The sequence below is a fragment of the Aythya fuligula genome, chromosome 1 (genome assembly GCF_009819795.1).
Source record: "Aythya fuligula isolate bAytFul2 chromosome 1, bAytFul2.pri, whole genome shotgun sequence".
Lineage (NCBI taxonomy): Eukaryota > Metazoa > Chordata > Aves > Anseriformes > Anatidae > Aythya > Aythya fuligula.
Window position 1 is genome coordinate 62,004,519 of NC_045559.1, and position 19,037 is coordinate 62,023,555.

At 52.3% G+C, this 19,037-nt stretch overlaps 1 pseudogene; it reads right to left on the reverse strand.

Annotated features, from left to right (window-relative positions):
- Positions 1 to 12,626: 12,626 nt before the first annotated feature.
- Positions 12,627 to 12,938, reverse strand: LOC116487336 (annotated as a pseudogene).
- Between the last annotated feature and the right edge of the window lie 6,099 nt (positions 12,939 to 19,037).

The window sequence follows — 19,037 nt, forward strand, 5'->3', positions numbered from 1 at the left end:
TATTGTTATTATCGTTATTGTTATTTTCCTGTCTTATTAAACTGTCTTTATCTCAACTCACGGGCTTCACTTTCCCGTTTCTCTCCCCCATCGCAGAGAGGGAGGGGGGAAGGTGAGCAAACAGCTGTGTGGTGTTTAGCTGCCGGCCGGGTTAAAGCACGACAGCTGACCAGAAGGCAAATACTTTGGGATGTCATCAGAGGAGGAGGTAGGTCGTGCTGAAGAAGCCCCACTGTACAAGCAGTGACCAGAGAATGAGAAGATATATGCCCTGTTCACTGATGGGTCCTGTCGTATTGTGGGGAAGCATCGGAGATGGAAGGCTGCTGTATGGAGTCCTACACGACGAGTCGCAGAAGCTGCTGAAGGAGAAGGTGAATCGAGTCAGTTTGCAGAAGTGAAGGCCATTCAGCTGGCTTTCGACATTGCTGAACGAGAAAAATGGCCTGTTCTTTATCTCTACACTGATTCGTGGACGGTAGCAAATGCCCTGTGGAGACGGTTACAGCAATGGAAGCAAAACAACTGGCAGCGCAGGGGCAAACCCAGCTGGGCTGCTGCACTGTGCCAAGATATTGCTGCTCGGATAGAGAACCTGGCTGTAAAGGTACGCCACGTAGATGCTCATGTGCCCAAGAATCGGGCTACTGAAGAACATCAAAACAACCAGCAGGTGGATCAGGCTGCTAAGATTGAAGTAGCTCAGGTGGACCTGGATTGGCAGCATAAAGGCGAATTGTTTATAGCCCGATGGGCCCATGACACCTCAGGCCATCAAGGTAGAGATGCAACGTACAGATGGGCCCGTGATCGAGGGGTGGACCTGACCATGGACGCTATAGCACAGGTTATTCATGACTGTGAAACATGTGCTGCAATCAAGCAAGCCAAATGGTCAAAGCCTCTTTGGTATGGAGGACAATGGCTGAAATATAAATATGGAGAGGCCTGGCAGATTGATTACATCACACTCCCTCAAACTCGCAACGGCAAGCGCCATGTACTTCCAATGGTGGAAGCAAGCACTGGATGGCTGGAAACATATCCTGTGCCTCATGCCACCGCCCGGAACACTATTCTGGGCCTTGAAAAGCAAGTCCAAGGCAACACGGCACCCCAGAAAGAATAGAGTCAGACAATGGGACTCATTTCCAAAACAACCTTATAGACACTTGGGCCAAAGAGCACGGTATTGAGTGGGTGTATCACATCCCCCCCTGTCATGCACCAGCCTCTGGGAAAGTTGAACGATACAATGGACTGTGAAAGACTACATTGAAAGCAATGGGCGCTGGGACATTCAAAAATTGGGATACACATTTGGCAAAAGCCACCCGGTTGGTCAATACGAGGGGATCTGCCAACCGAGCTGGACCTGCCCAATCAAATTAGTTACGTACTGTAGAAGGGGATAAAGTTCCGGTAGTGCATGTAAGAAAGATGCTGGGTAAAACAGTCTGGGCTACTCCTGCCTCAGGAAAAGGCAAACCCATTTGTGGAATGGCTTTTGCTCAGGGACCTGGATACACTTGGTGCGTAATGCAAAAGAACGGAGAGGTCCGGTGTGTACCTCAAGGGGATTTAATACTAGGTGAGAATAGCTCATGAATTGAATTGTATCATGTTAATTACTATATAATACTGTATGTCATCACTACCATGACTACTATATACCCTAGATGAAAATGGTGACTGATTAGAATGTATGGGAAAGAGTGTAACCTGAGCATGACATAAATGGTATGGAATAAGGGGTGGATAGATGTCCTGGTTTCTGTTAGGACAGAGTTAATTTTCTTCCCAGTAGCTGGTAGAATGCTCTGTTTTGGCTTAGGATGAGAAGAGTGCTGATAACACCCCGATGGTTTAATTGTTGCAGAGCAGTGCTTCCACCAAGCCAAGGACGTCTCAGCTTCTTGCTCTGTCCTGCCAACGGGCAGGCTGGGGGTGCAGCAAGAGCTGGGAGGGGACAGACCCAGGACAGGTGACCCAAACTAGCCAAAGGGGTATTCCATAGCATCTGACGTCAGGCTAAACCATATTATAGGGGTGGCTTACCGGGGGAGGGGGGCCGGGACTGCTTGGGGTTAGGCTGGGCATCGGTCAGCAGGTGGTGAGCAATTGCATTGGGCATCACTTCTTTGTACACAGTAGTAGTAGTAGTACTATTATCGTCATTGTTGTTGTTATTCTTGTTGTTATTATTATTCTTGTTGTTATTATTCTTGTTGTTATTCTCTTCCTGTCTTAATAAACTGTCTTTATCTCAACTCACGGGCTTTACTTTCCCGTTTCTCTCCCCCATCGCAGAGAGGGAGGAGGGAGAGTGAGCGAACGCCTGTGTGGTGGTTAGCTGCCCGCTGGGCTAAACCACGACACAGGGTTAAAAGACAAATACCGCATAAACTGGAAGTCTTGGTGACAGTAAGAATTGCTCAGCAAGAACATGTTATGGCCCTTTCACTTTAAAGAGAGATGATCTTCTGATTGGTCTTCACCAGGGATACTGAGGCAACCTGGCCCAGGCTGGGGCCCCATCCTGTTGGGTTCTTTCTGTACAGATGCAGAACGAAAGCAGCTCTTGAGAGCACAACATTTGCAATACAAAGAGTAAGATGAACATTTGCCCTCTATAAAATTGCTCCCAGCTCAGCTCTCCTAAAGGGCTGCACACATTTTCTTTGTAGGTGCAAAGTGCCTCCCTGCCCTGCTTGTGGGGATCACAGAATCAATGTGACAACTGTAGGGGTGGGAAGGGCCCTCGAAAGATCATCGCGTCCAACCCCCCTGCCAAAGCAGGTTCCTCAGAGGGCAGGCAGCACAGCCCCAGCCAGACCCCAGCACGCTCGCACAGCTTCGTGGCACGGCCCCGCAGCCCTGCCCAAACACCTGGGCACCTTTTCCACCGCCCGGCCTGGGCCTGGGCTCCGCATCACCTGCTGCCACCCCCCGCGGGTGGGGATGCAGCGCCCATGGCACAGCAGGCAGGGGGTGCCCCATGTCACAAAGGGGCGGGGACAGCCTTGGCCCCAGAACGCTGGCCCCAACGGCCACGCAGCCCTGCCATGGCTGCCCGTGCTGACGGGGAGGCTGCTCAGCTGCCTGCTCCTGCTTCAGCCTCAGCTCTGGACACAAACTCCACCAGAGGAACTCAGCTCCTCTCTCCTCTCTCTTCAGGCCCTCACCTCCACTGGCTCTCAGCGCCCTACAGCACACTGAGCCAACTAAACCATGGCACGCTCCTGGCCGCTCCTTGCCAGCACTGGGCCAGACAATTCTCCACGCCCTACAGGACAGGTAAGATCACCCCAACCCACACCCACCTTGGTCCACAGCAAGCAGGTTGGTGACAGAATCGGGCCAGGACGGGAGGCAACCGTTGCAGCAGGATGATGGGGCACGGACAGCCTTGGTGAGTCGCTGGAGACCCTCGGGCACAGAGGCAGGGGCTGCCCGTGGTCACAGGGGATGCTGCTTCCTTTGGTGCTTCTCCTCTTTCAGCCAGAAACACACAGCGATGGGACCAGACCGCGACACAATCCTGGCCTCTCTCCCCTTGAGAACTAAGCTGGAAAATGAGTCAACGCTCTACAGGACAGATGAGCTACCCCCAACCTCTTCCCCACCGTGGTCTCAAGGCCGGTGGAGTTGGTAAAACATGGATAATTCTAGGCCCACGGGGAGAAACTGGATGGACGGCACTGCTGTGAGGCTGGGAGAGCCTTAGGCTGGGAGGCAGGGGCTGCTCCTGGCCACAGGGGAAGGCTGCTCCCCTTTGTCTTTCTCTCTTACAGCTGGAAACACACACAGCGATGGGACCAGACTACGGCACAACCTGGCCTCGCTGCCCTCGACCACTCAGCTGGAAGGAAGAGCTGCCAGCGCTCTACAGCACAGGTAAGGTCGCCCCAACCCACATGCAGCAGGCTCTAACAGCAAGCAGGACGGTGACGCGATCAGGCCAGGACGTCAGTGACCGCTCCATCAGGACGACGGGACACGGCCAGCCTCGGTGAGTCGCTGGAGACCCTCGGGCACAGAGGCAGGGGCTGCCCGTGGTCACAGGGGATGCTGCTCCCTTTGGTGCTTCCTCTCTTTCAGCCAGAAACACAGCTGGGGAACTCAGCTGGAAGGGAGAGCTGCCAACGCTCTACAGGACAGATAAGCCACCCACACCCACCACAGTGTCACGGCACGCCAGAAGATGAAATGGTTGGGCTATGATCGGCATCTCCTGACTGTCACTGAGACGTGAGATGGACGGCACTGTTGTGAGGCTGGGAGAGCCTCGCACAGGGAGGAAGGGATGGCTTCCCGTGTTGCAAGGGGTGGCTGCTCTGTTTGTCACCTGCTCTGTTACAGCTGGACACACACTGGCAGGGAGGGAATGAAGCCATGGCACACTCCTGGCCTCTCTCTTCCAGCCCTCCGACGGAGAACTCGCCCCGCTCTCCAGGACAGATAAGATCGCCCCAACCCTTTCCCCACCACGGACTCAATGCCTGCGGGAAGGTGCTGGGCCTGGCCCAACACGGCTGACTCTTGCCCATGAGGGAGACGCGGGATGGACAGCCTTGCTGTCAGGCTCACAGAGCCTCTCCCGGGGATACAGGGGCTGACCCTGGCAACAGGCTGGGGCTGCTCTTTTTGATCATTTTCCTTTCTCACCCCATCACAGGGCCCCGAGCACACCAACCTCTGCCACCGTCCTCTCCCTCCGCGGCCGCTGACCTGAAGGCTGGTGCAGCGTTCTACAAGCACAGCCACCAAAGGAGCAGGAAGCACACAAGGATCCTGTCCCTACCCGGCCATGGTCCTACAAGCACACCAACGGGCCCCGCAGTTATGGACGAAGAGAGCTCAGCACGCCTCCGCGCCACCCCACCCCACCCCAACCCTACCTCTCTCAAACCTTGCTCAAATAAAGGTTCTGATTCACAACCTCTTTGGCTGCTTTTTCCTGCCCTTCTTGGGGAAACGTCGGGGGGCTCTGCCTTTTGCAGAAGGAGCGAGTGCACCAGCCTCCGCTTCTTCAGGTGCTGGCACCAAGAGAATTTCAAAGGAGATTAAGTGTCCTAGTCTGAAAGCAGAGTCTTCAGGAGTGGGTCTGGAAACCAGTTTGCTCCCTCTTTCAGCAATCACAAAACACTCTGACAGGGCCTCTACAGTGCTTAGACTGAATTTCTTTCTGTGCCACCGTGCTGCTGGGACTGCTGCTGTCAGAGGAGCAGCAGCACCGTTCATTACTCCAGCAAAAGGAGCTTGCTTACAAGGCACGCTCGCTTCCTTGCAGCTCAGTCCTTGTGTCGCTGCAAGCTCCTGCGGTGGCTGTCTGTATAGAGCACCAGCTTGTTAGTACACATTACTAGTAGTAGTACTATTATCATCATTGTTGTTATTGTTATTATCGTTATTGTTATTTTCCTGTCTTATTAAACTGTCTTTATCTCAACTCACGGGCTTCACTTTCCCGTTTCTCTCCCCCATCGCAGAGAGGGAGGGGGGAAGGTGAGCAAACAGCTGTGTGGTGTTTAGCTGCCGGCCGGGTTAAAGCACGACAGCTGACCAGAAGGCAAATACTTTGGGATGTCATCAGAGGAGGAGGTAGGTCGTGCTGAAGAAGCCCCACTGTACAAGCAGTGACCAGAGAATGAGAAGATATATGCCCTGTTCACTGATGGGTCCTGTCGTATTGTGGGGAAGCATCGGAGATGGAAGGCTGCTGTATGGAGTCCTACACGACGAGTCGCAGAAGCTGCTGAAGGAGAAGGTGAATCGAGTCAGTTTGCAGAAGTGAAGGCCATTCAGCTGGCTTTCGACATTGCTGAACGAGAAAAATGGCCTGTTCTTTATCTCTACACTGATTCGTGGACGGTAGCAAATGCCCTGTGGAGACGGTTACAGCAATGGAAGCAAAACAACTGGCAGCGCAGGGGCAAACCCAGCTGGGCTGCTGCACTGTGCCAAGATATTGCTGCTCGGATAGAGAACCTGGCTGTAAAGGTACGCCACGTAGATGCTCATGTGCCCAAGAATCGGGCTACTGAAGAACATCAAAACAACCAGCAGGTGGATCAGGCTGCTAAGATTGAAGTAGCTCAGGTGGACCTGGATTGGCAGCATAAAGGCGAATTGTTTATAGCCCGATGGGCCCATGACACCTCAGGCCATCAAGGTAGAGATGCAACGTACAGATGGGCCCGTGGTCGAGGGGTGGACCTGACCATGGACGCTATAGCACAGGTTATTCATGACTGTGAAACATGTGCTGCAATCAAGCAAGCCAAATGGTCAAAGCCTCTTTGGTATGGAGGACAATGGCTGAAATATAAATATGGAGAGGCCTGGCAGATTGATTACATCACACTCCCTCAAACTCGCAACGGCAAGCGCCATGTACTTCCAATGGTGGAAGCAAGCACTGGATGGCTGGAAACATATCCTGTGCCTCATGCCACCGCCCGGAACACTATTCTGGGCCTTGAAAAGCAAGTCCAAGGCAACACGGCACCCCAGAAAGAATAGAGTCAGACAATGGGACTCATTTCCAAAACAACCTTATAGACACTTGGGCCAAAGAGCACGGTATTGAGTGGGTGTATCACATCCCCCCCTGTCATGCACCAGCCTCTGGGAAAGTTGAACGATACAATGGACTGTGAAAGACTACATTGAAAGCAATGGGCGCTGGGACATTCAAAAATTGGGATACACATTTGGCAAAAGCCACCCGGTTGGTCAATACGAGGGGATCTGCCAACCGAGCTGGACCTGCCCAATCAAATTAGTTACGTACTGTAGAAGGGGATAAAGTTCCGGTAGTGCATGTAAGAAAGATGCTGGGTAAAACAGTCTGGGCTACTCCTGCCTCAGGAAAAGGCAAACCCATTTGTGGAATGGCTTTTGCTCAGGGACCTGGATACACTTGGTGCGTAATGCAAAAGAACGGAGAGGTCCGGTGTGTACCTCAAGGGGATTTAATACTAGGTGAGAATAGCTCATGAATTGAATTGTATCATGTTAATTACTATATAATACTGTATGTCATCACTACCATGACTACTATATACCCTAGATGAAAATGGTGACTGATTAGAATGTATGGGAAAGAGTGTAACCTGAGCATGACATAAATGGTATGGAATAAGGGGTGGATAGATGTCCTGGTTTCTGTTAGGACAGAGTTAATTTTCTTCCCAGTAGCTGGTAGAATGCTCTGTTTTGGCTTAGGATGAGAAGAGTGCTGATAACACCCCGATGGTTTAATTGTTGCAGAGCAGTGCTTCCACCAAGCCAAGGACGTCTCAGCTTCTTGCTCTGTCCTGCCAACGGGCAGGCTGGGGGTGCAGCAAGAGCTGGGAGGGGACAGACCCAGGACAGGTGACCCAAACTAGCCAAAGGGGTATTCCATAGCATCTGACGTCAGGCTAAACCATATTATAGGGGTGGCTTACCGGGGGAGGGGGGCCGGGACTGCTTGGGGTTAGGCTGGGCATCGGTCAGCGGGTGGTGAGCAATTGCATTGGGCATCACTTCTTTGTACACAGTAGTAGTAGTAGTACTATTATCGTCATTGTTGTTGTTATTCTTGTTGTTATTATTATTCTTGTTGTTATTATTCTTGTTGTTATTCTCTTCCTGTCTTAATAAACTGTCTTTATCTCAACTCACGGGCTTTACTTTCCCGTTTCTCTCCCCCATCGCAGAGAGGGAGGAGGGAGAGTGAGCGAACGCCTGTGTGGTGGTTAGCTGCCCGCTGGGCTAAACCACGACACAGGGTTAAAAGACAAATACCGCATAAACTGGAAGTCTTGGTGACAGTAAGAATTGCTCAGCAAGAACATGTTATGGCCCTTTCACTTTAAAGAGAGATGATCTTCTGATTGGTCTTCACCAGGGATACTGAGGCAACCTGGCCCAGGCTGGGGCCCCATCCTGTTGGGTTCTTTCTGTACAGATGCAGAACGAAAGCAGCTCTTGAGAGCACAACATTTGCAATACAAAGAGTAAGATGAACATTTGCCCTCTATAAAATTGCTCCCAGCTCAGCTCTCCTAAAGGGCTGCACACATTTTCTTTGTAGGTGCAAAGTGCCTCCCTGCCCTGCTTGTGGGGATCACAGAATCAATGTGACAACTGTAGGGGTGGGAAGGGCCCTCGAAAGATCATCGCGTCCAACCCCCCTGCCAAAGCAGGTTCCTCAGAGGGCAGGCAGCACAGCCCCAGCCAGACCCCAGCACGCTCGCACAGCTTCGTGGCACGGCCCCGCAGCCCTGCCCAAACACCTGGGCACCTTTTCCACCGCCCGGCCTGGGCCTGGGCTCCGCATCACCTGCTGCCACCCCCCGCGGGTGGGGATGCAGCGCCCATGGCACAGCAGGCAGGGGGTGCCCCATGTCACAAAGGGGCGGGGACAGCCTTGGCCCCAGAACGCTGGCCCCAACGGCCACGCAGCCCTGCCATGGCTGCCCGTGCTGACGGGGAGGCTGCTCAGCTGCCTGCTCCTGCTTCAGCCTCAGCTCTGGACACAAACTCCACCAGAGGAACTCAGCTCCTCTCTCCTCTCTCTTCAGGCCCTCACCTCCACTGGCTCTCAGCGCCCTACAGCACACTGAGCCAACTAAACCATGGCACGCTCAGTCCTTGTGTCGCTGCAAGCTCCTGCAGTGGCTGTCTGATGCACCTGTTTTCCATATTGAGTATTATAGCACGTTATTTTCCGTATTTGCTCTTTTTCATGTTTTTTATCCTCTCCAGGTGCTGGTTTTAAATCATTATGGTACTGTGCATTGTAACAGTGGCTTATGAGACGATGAAATATCTGGTCATGACTCTAACTTGGTATTTGTACTCAGCAACGTCGTCAACTCTATACTTGGGAAACCATATCTGAGAAACTGTTAGTAATTATACCTATCACCTTTTTTCATCAGGCAGTCATTCTGTGGAGGAGAAAGGGTAAGATATTTTTTCTTACTCGTTCACTCTCCCTTTCTCCTTCACTACCCTCTTATCCTCCGAGCTTTTTACAGTAGTTCTCTAAGATATTGAATATCCGTGGGATACTCAGACTATCATGTACTTTTTGTTATGCCTTCTTAATGTGCTTCCAGTTTTACTTAAATTTAAACATCTACTTAGGAATCTCATCCAGAGATCTGCCCGGAGGCAGGATGGTTGTGAGTGGCAGGGAGTATGGGAGGATATGGGCAGGCATCTAGAGCAGTGGGCACCTCCAGTGTTTTGGAAATTCACCCCTGAACAACTGCAAAATCCTAAAAAACTGGTAGAATGCTTGAAAAAAAGGTGTCATGTCTCTGGCAGTTCCAAAGTGACACAGATCAGTGTGACGTGCTGGGGCCTGGCTCATGCCTATCGAGCTGCCATTGATACTACTATCAACTTAGTAACAGACCCTGTGACCACTCCAAGTCCTGTGACAGATCCAATGGCACTGAAATCCCTATGATGGACTCTGCATCTGCTCCAGCTCCAGTTCCTGGAGCCGCTCAAGTTCCTGCAGCCTCCAGTTCCAGCTCCAGTGGCTAGGTCAGAGAAACGAGCTGTAGCAGTGCAAGTTGCCCTTGCAGAGGGTATTCCAACCCCTGTGGCAGACCCTGTAGCTGGGTCAGAGAAATAAGCTGTAGCAGTACAAGTTGACCCTGCAGAGGAGGTGAACAAATGGTATAGGGATTCAGGTCATTTAGAATGCAAAGTGTCTTCTGCCAAGTCTAGGTATTGAGACGATGATGCTGGGCCATCAGGGATTCAGGAGGAGGAAGATGAGGATGCCGAAAAATCAACAGTAACTACCCGAAACCTATACCAGCATGAGTTACGAGATGTGTGAAAAGATTTTGGTCTTTGCATAGGTGAGCAGCTTGTCACCTGGTTGCTCCGGTGCTGGGACACTGGAGCCAATTGTGTGGAATTAGAGGGCAGGGAAGCCAGATGGCTGGGATCCCTTGCTAGAGACGCAGTCATTGACAAAGTAATTGCAGATGGAGAACAATCTTACAGACTCTGGAGGCGTCTCCTCTCAGCTGTGAGGGAAAGGTATCCCTTCAAGGAAAAACATGTATGTCTACCAGGCAAGTGGACCATGATGGAGAAGAGAATCCAGTACCTGAGGGAATTAGCCATATGGGAGGTGATTTATGAGGACCCAGACCTCAGGCAAACATCCACAGATCCAGATGAGGTCAGGTGTACACGACCCATGTGGCAGAAGTTTGTACAGAGTGCACCATCATCATATGCCAGCTCATTGGCAATAATGGCCTGGAAAGATGATGAGGAACCCACAGTGGATGAAATGGCTAAACAACTTCGGCAGCATGCAGAAAGTCTCTCCTCTTCCTTACAGGCCTGCATCTCAGCTGTGGAGAAACTTTCTGAAGAGTTCCACCAACTCAAAGAGAACCTATCTTCCTCCCAACCTGAACAAACCAGTGTCCACCAACTAAAAGAGAACACCTGGGAGAAACTTTCTGAAAAGTTTCACCAACTCGAAGAGAGATTATTTTCCTCCCCACCTGTACAAAGCAGTGTCTCAGCTATCAGGGGTAAGTGTTCACCTGCACAAGGAAGATGATATGGTAGGTACTCACCGCGTGCCACCCTGTGTTTTTATTTATGAGACCATGGAGAGGACATGACAAAATGGGATGGAAAATCTACCACAACCCTAGAGGCACGGGTACATGAGTTGCAAAAGAAAACAATTGGGAAAAACGGATTCTCTGAAAAGTTTGCTGCCCCAACTTCCAGCAGACAGTCTTTCAAACACAGAAATGAAGAAGATTCTGACCAGGATTAAGGGGGCCCTGCCTCCAGCCAGGGGGAGGAAAGGGACAATCGAGTTTATTGGACTGCGTGGATTTGATGGCCTGGCATGTCAGATACACGGAAGTATAAGGCTTTAGTAGACACCGCTGCACAATGTACTGTAATGGCATCGAGCTATAAAGGGCCAGAGCCCATCTGTATTTATGGAGTGATGGGGGGATCTCAGCAGTTAACTGTATTGGAGGCTGAAGTGAGCCTGACTGGAAATGAGTGGCAAAAGCACTGTATTGTGACTGGCCCGGATGCTCCGTGTATCCTTGGCATAGATTACCTTAGAATAGGATATTTCAAGGACCCAAAAGGTTTCCGGTGGGCTTTTGGTATAGCTGCCTTAGAGACAGAGGCCATTAAACAATTGTCTACCTTGCCTGGTCTCTCAGAAGACCCCTCTGTTGTGGGGTTGCTGAGGGTCGAAGAACAGCAAGTGCCAATCACTACCACAACTGTGCACTGGCGGCAATATCACACCAACCTGGACTCCCTGATTCCCATCCATAAGCTAATTCACCAATTGGAGAACCCAGGAGTGATCAGCAAGACTCATTCACCTTTCAGTAGTTCCATATGGCCAGTGCGAAAGTCTAATGGTGAGTGGAGACTAACAGTGGACTATCGTGGCCTGAACGAAGTCACGCCACCACTGAGTGCTGCAGTGCTGGACATGCTGGAACTCCAGTAGGAACTGGAATTGAAGGCAGCCAAGTGGTACACCACAACTGATATAGCTAATACATTTGTCTCCAACCCTCTAGCAGCAGAGTGCAGGCCACAGTTTGCTTTCACTTGGAGGAGAGTCCAATATACTTGGAATTGGCTGCCCCAGGGGTGGAAATGCAGCCCTACCATTTGCCATGGACTGATCCTGTCTGCGCTGGAGCAGGGGAAAGCTCCTGAACACCTGCAGTACATTGATGACATTATTGTGTGGGGTGACCCAGCAGAGGAAGTTTTCGAGAAAGGGAAGAAAATAGTCCAAATCCTTCTGAAAGCCGGTTTTGCCATAAAACAAAATAAAGCCAAAGGACCTGCACGAGAGATCCAGTTTTTAGGAATAAAATGGCAAGATGGACGTCGTCAAATCCCAATGGATGTGATCAACAAAATAACAGCTATGTCTCCACCAACTAGCAAAAAAGAAACACAAACTTTCCTAGGTGTTGTGGGATTTTGGAGAATGCACATCCCAAATTACAGTCCGATTGTAAACCCACTCTACCAAGTAACCTGTAAGAAGAATGAGTTTGAATGGAGCCCTGAGCAACGACAAGCCTTTGAACAAATCAAGCAGGAAATAGTTCATGCAGTAACCCTTGGGCCAGTTCTAACAGGACCAGATGTAAAGAATGTGCTCTACAACGCAGCTGGGGAGAATGGCCCCACCTGGAGCCTCTGGTAAAAAGAACCTGGGGAAACTCGAGGTCGAACCCTGGGGTTTTGGAGTTGGGGATACAGAGGATCTGAGGCCCGCTACACTCCAACTGAAAAGGAGATATTGGCAGAATATGAAGGAGTTCGATCCGCTTCAGAGGTGGTCGGTACTGAAGCGCAGCTCCTCCTAGCACCCTGACTGCCGGAACTAGGCTGGATGTTCAAAGGAAGGCTCCCCTCTACACATCATGCAACTGATGCTACATGGAGCAAGTGGGTTGAACTGATTACTCAGCAGGCTCGGATAGGAAACCCCAGTCGCCCAGGAATCTTGGAAGTGATTATGGACTGGAGTGGCTCTGAAAAGAGCCTTTGTGTTTGGTAAAAGCAAGTCCTAACCTACAACAAGTTTAGCCGCCGAAGCCATAGAGGGTGCATCCCTGGCACTTGAGGGCGTAGACCACGTCCATGGCCATGACCATCTTGCGCTTGGCATGCTCGGTGTAGGTGACGGTGTCACGGATCATGTTCTCCAGAAAGAACTTGAGCACGCTGCGCGTCTCCTCATAGATGAGACATGAGATGCACTTGACGCCACTGCACAACGCCAGGCGCCAGATGGCCGGCTTAGTGATTCACTGGATGTTGTTGCACAGCACCTTACGGTGCCACTTGGCATCCCCCTTGCTGGGGCCCTTCCCGCCCTTGCCTCTGCCGGACATGGTACCAACGCGCTCTGCCTAAACAGCGAGGAATGTAGGACTCCATACAGCAGCCTTCCATCTCCTATGCTTCCCCACAATACGACAGGACCCATCGAAGAACAGGTTTCCAGACTGGTTTCCAGACCCACTCCTGAAGACTCTGCTTTCAGACTAGGACACTTAATCTCCTTTGAAATTCTCTTGGTGCCAGCACCTGAAGAAGCGGAGGCTGGTGCACTCGCTCCTTCTGCAAAAGGCAGAGCCCCCCGACGTTTCCCCAAGAAGGGCAGGAAAAAGCAGCCAAAGAGGTTGTGAATCAGAACCTTTATTTGAGCAAGGTTTGAGAGAGGTAGGGTTGGGGTGGGGTGGGGTGGCGCGGAGGCGTGCTGAGCTCTCTTCGTCCATAACTGCGGGGCCCGTTGGTGTGCTTGTAGGACCATGGCCGGGTAGGGACAGGATCCTTGTGTGCTTCCTGCTCCTTTGGTGGCTGTGCTTGTAGAACGCTGCACCAGCCTTCAGGTCAGCGGCCGCGGAGGGAGAGGACGGTGGCAGAGGTTGGTGTGCTCGGGGCCCTGTGATGGGGTGAGAAAGGAAAATGATCAAAAAGAGCAGCCCCAGCCTGTTGCCAGGGTCAGCCCCTGTATCCCCGGGAGAGGCTCTGTGAGCCTGACAGCAAGGCTGTCCATCCCGCGTCTCCCTCATGGGCAAGAGTCAGCCGTGTTGGGCCAGGCCCAGCACCTTCCCGCAGGCATTGAGTCCGTGGTGGGGAAAGGGTTGGGGCGATCTTATCTGTCCTGGAGAGCGGGGCGAGTTCTCCGTCGGAGGGCTGGAAGAGAGAGGCCAGGAGTGTGCCATGGCTTCATTCCCTCCCTGCCAGTGTGTGTCCAGCTGTAACAGAGCAGGTGACAAACAGAGCAGCCACCCCTTGCAACACGGGAAGCCATCCCTTCCTCCCTGTGCGAGGCTCTCCCAGCCTCACAACAGTGCCGTCCATCTCACGTCTCAGTGACAGTCAGGAGATGCCGATCATAGCCCAACCATTTCATCTTCTGGCGTGCCGTGACACTGTGGTGGGTGTGGGTGGCTTATCTGTCCTGTAGAGCGTTGGCAGCTCTCCCTTCCAGCTGAGTTCCCCAGCTGTGTTTCTGGCTGAAAGAGAGGAAGCACCAAAGGGAGCAGCATCCCCTGTGACCACGGGCAGCCCCTGCCTCTGTGCCCGAGGGTCTCCAGCGACTCACCGAGGCTGGCCGTGTCCCGTCGTCCTGATGGAGCGGTCACTGACGTCCTGGCCTGATCGCGTCACCGTCCTGCTTGCTGTTAGAGCCTGCTGCATGTGGGTTGGGGCGACCTTACCTGTGCTGTAGAGCGCTGGCAGCTCTTCCTTCCAGCTGAGTGGTCGAGGGCAGCGAGGCCAGGTTGTGCCGTAGTCTGGTCCCATCGCTGTGTGTGTTTCCAGCTGTAAGAGAGAAAGACAAAGGGGAGCAGCCTTCCCCTGTGGCCAGGAGCAGCCCCTGCCTCCCAGCCTAAGGCTCTCCCAGCCTCACAGCAGTGCCGTCCATCCAGTTTCTCCCCGTGGGCCTAGAATTATCCATGTTTTACCAACTCCACCGGCCTTGAGACCACGGTGGGGAAGAGGTTGGGGGTAGCTCATCTGTCCTGTAGAGCGTTGACTCATTTTCCAGCTTAGTTCTCAAGGGGAGAGAGGCCAGGATTGTGTCGCGGTCTGGTCCCATCGCTGTGTGTTTCTGGCTGAAAGAGGAGAAGCACCAAAGGAAGCAGCATCCCCTGTGACCACGGGCAGCCCCTGCCTCTGTGCCCGAGGGTCTCCAGCGACTCACCAAGGCTGTCCGTGCCCCATCATCCTGCTGCAACGGTTGCCTCCCGTCCTGGCCCGATTCTGTCACCAACCTGCTTGCTGTGGACCAAGGTGGGTGTGGGTTGGGGTGATCTTACCTGTCCTGTAGGGCGTGGAGAATTGTCTGGCCCAGTGCTGGCAAGGAGCGGCCAGGAGCGTGCCATGGTTTAGTTGGCTCAGTGTGCTGTAGGGCGCTGAGAGCCAGTGGAGGTGAGGGCCTGAAGAGAGAGGAGAGAGGAGCTGAGTTCCTCTGGTGGAGTTTGTGTCCAGAGCTGAGGCTGAAGCAGGAGCAGGCAGCTGAGCAGCCTCCCCGTCAGCACGGGCAGCCATGGCAGGGCTGCGTGGCCGTTGGGGCCAGCGTTCTGGGGCCAAGGCTGTCCCCGCCCCTTTGTGACATGGGGCACCCCCTGCCTGCTGTGCCATGGGCGCTGCATCCCCACCCGCGGGGGGTGGCAGCAGGTGATGCGGAGCCCAGGCCCAGGCCGGGCGGTGGAAAAGGTGCCCAGGTGTTTGGGCAGGGCTGCGGGGCCGTGCCACGAAGCTGTGCGAGCGTGCTGGGGTCTGGCTGGGGCTGTGCTGCCTGCCCTCTGAGGAACCTGCTTTGGCAGGGGGGTTGGACGCGATGATCTTTCGAGGGCCCTTCCCACCCCTACAGTTGTCACATTGATTCTGTGATCCCCACAAGCAGGGCAGGGAGGCACTTTGCACCTACAAAGAAAATGTGTGCAGCCCTTTAGGAGAGCTGAGCTGGGAGCAATTTTATAGAGGGCAAATGTTCATCTTACTCTTTGTATTGCAAATGTTGTGCTCTCAAGAGCTGCTTTCGTTCTGCATCTGTACAGAAAGAACCCAACAGGATGGGGCCCCAGCCTGGGCCAGGTTGCCTCAGTATCCCTGGTGAAGACCAATCAGAAGATCATCTCTCTTTAAAGTGAAAGGGCCATAACATGTTCTTGCTGAGCAATTCTTACTGTCACCAAGACTTCCAGTTTATGCGGTATTTGTCTTTTAACCCTGTGTCGTGGTTTAGCCCAGCGGGCAGCTAACCACCACACAGGCGTTCGCTCACTCTCCCTCCTCCCTCTCTGCGATGGGGGAGAGAAACGGGAAAGTAAAGCCCGTGAGTTGAGATAAAGACAGTTTATTAAGACAGGAAGAGAATAACAACAAGAATAATAACAACAAGAATAATAATAACAACAAGAATAACAACAACAATGACGATAATAGTACTACTACTACTACTGTGTACAAAGAAGTGATGCCCAATGCAATTGCTCACCACCCGCTGACCGATGCCCAGCCTAACCCCAAGCAGTCCCGGCCCCCCACCCCCGGTAAGCCACCCCTATAATATGGTTTAGCCTGACGTCAGATGCTATGGAATACCCCGTTGGCTAGTTTGGGTCACCTGTCCTGGGTCTGTCCCCTCCCAGCTCTTGCTGCACCCCCAGCCTGCCCGTTGGCAGGACAGAGCAAGAAGCTGAGACGTCCTTGGCTTGGTGGAAGCACTGCTCTGCAACAATTAAACCATCGGGGTGTTATCAGCACTCTTCTCATCCTAAGCCAAAACAGAGCATTCTACCAGCTACTGGGAAGAAAATTAACTCTGTCCTAACAGAAACCAGGACATCTATCCACCCCTTATTCCATACCATTTATGTCATGCTCAGGTTACACTCTTTCCCATACATTCTAATCAGTCACCATTTTCATCTAGGGTATATAGTAGTCATGGTAGTGATGACATACAGTATTATATAGTAATTAACATGATACAATTCAATTCATGAGCTATTCTCACCTAGTATTAAATCCCCTTGAGGTACACACCGGACCTCTCCGTTCTTTTGCATTACGCACCAAGTGTATCCAGGTCCCTGAGCAAAAGCCATTCCACAAATGGGTTTGCCTTTTCCTGAGGCAGGAGTAGCCCAGACTGTTTTACCCAGCATCTTTCTTACATGCACTACCGGAACTTTATCCCCTTCTACAGTACGTAACTAATTTGATTGGGCAGGTCCAGCTCGGTTGGCAGATCCCCTCGTATTGACCAACCGGGTGGCTTTTGCCAAATGTGTATCCCAATTTTTGAATGTCCCAGCGCCCATTGCTTTCAATGTAGTCTTTCACAGTCCATTGTATCGTTCAACTTTCCCAGAGGCTGGTGCATGACAGGGGGGGATGTGATACACCCACTCAATACCGTGCTCTTTGGCCCAAGTGTCTATAAGGTTGTTTTGGAAATGAGTCCCATTGTCTGACTCTATTCTTTCTGGGGTGCCGTGTTGCCTTGGACTTGCTTTTCAAGGCCCAGAATAGTGTTCCGGGCGGTGGCATGAGGCACAGGATATGTTTCCAGCCATCCAGTGCTTGCTTCCACCATTGGAAGTACATGGCGCTTGCCGTTGCGAGTTTGAGGGAGTGTGATGTAATCAATCTGCCAGGCCTCTCCATATTTATATTTCAGCCATTGTCCTCCATACCAAAGAGGCTTTGACCATTTGGCTTGCTTGATTGCAGCACATGTTTCACAGTCATGAATAACCTGTGCTATAGCGTCCATGGTCAGGTCCACCCCTCGACCACGGGCCCATCTGTACGTTGCATCTCTACCTTGATGGCCTGAGGTGTCATGGGCCCATCGGGCTATAAACAATTCGCCTTTATGCTGCCAATCCAGGTCCACCTGAGCTACTTCAATCTTAGCAGCCTGATCCACCTGCTGGTTGTTTTGATGTTCTTCAGTAGCCTGATTCTTGGGCACATGAGCATCTACGTGGCGTACCTTTACAGCCAGGTTCTCTATCCGAGCAGCAATATCTTGGCACAGTGCAGCAGCCCAGCTGGGTTTGCCCCTGCGCTGCCAGTTGTTTTGCTTCCATTGCTGTAACCGTCTCCACAGGGCATTTGCTACCGTCCACGAATCAGTGTAGAGATAAAGAACAGGCCATTTTTCTCGTTCAGCAATGTCGAAAGCCAGCTGAATGGCCTTCACTTCTGCAAACTGACTCGATTCACCTTCTCCTTCAGCAGCTTCTGCGACTCGTCGTGTAGGACTCCATACAGCAGCCTTCCATCTCCGATGCTTCCCCACAATACGACAGGACCCATCAGTGAACAGGGCATATATCTTCTCATTCTCTGGTCACTGCTTGTACAGTGGGGCTTCTTCAGCACGACCTACCTCCTCCTCTGATGACATCCCAAAGTATTTGCCTTCTGGTCAGCTGTCGTGCTTTAACCCGGCCAGCAGCTAAACACCACACAGCTGTTTGCTCACCTTCCCCCCTCCCTCTCTGCGATGGGGGAGAGAAACGGGAAAGTGAAGCCCGTGAGTTGAGATAAAGACAGTTTAATAAGACAGGAAAATAACAATAACGATAATAACAATAACAACAATGATGATAATAGTACTACTACTAGTAATGTGTACTAACAAGCTGGTGCTCTATACAGACAGCCACCGCAGGAGCTTGCAGCGACACAAGGACTGAGCTGCAAGGAAGCGAGCGTGCCTTGTAAGCAAGCTCCTTTTGCTGGAGTAATGAACGGTGCTGCTGCTCCTCTGACAGCAGCAGTCCCAGCAGCACGGTGGCACAGAAAGAAATTCAGTCTAAGCACTGTAGAGGCCCTGTCAGAGTGTTTTGTGATTGCTGAAAGAGGGAGCAAACTGGTTTCCAGACCCACTCCTGAAGACTCTGCTTTCAGACTAGGACACTTAATCTCCTTTGAAATTCTCTTGGTGCCAGCACCTGAAGAAGCGGAGGCTGGTGCACTCGCTCCTTCTGCAAAAGGCAGAGCCCCCCGACGTTTCCCCAAGAAGGGCAGGAAAAAGCAGCCAAAGAGGTTGTGAATCAGAACCTTTATTTGAGCAAGGTTTGAGAGAGGTAGGGTTGGGGGGGGGTGGGGTGGCGCGGAGGCGTGCTGAGCTCTCTTCGTCCATAACTGCGGGGCCCGTTGGTGTGCTTGTAGGACCATGGCCGGGTAGGGACAGGATCCTTGTGTGCTTCCTGCTCCTTTGGTGGCTGTGCTTGTAGAACGCTGCACCAGCCTTCAGGTCAGCGGCCGCGGAGGGAGAGGACGGTGGCAGAGGTTGGTGTGCTCGGGGCCCTGTGATGGGGTGAGAAAGGAAAATGATCAAAAAGAGCAGCCCCAGCCTGTTGCCAGGGTCAGCCCCTGTATCCCCGGGAGAGGCTCTGTGAGCCTGACAGCAAGGCTGTCCATCCCGCGTCTCCCTCATGGGCAAGAGTCAGCCGTGT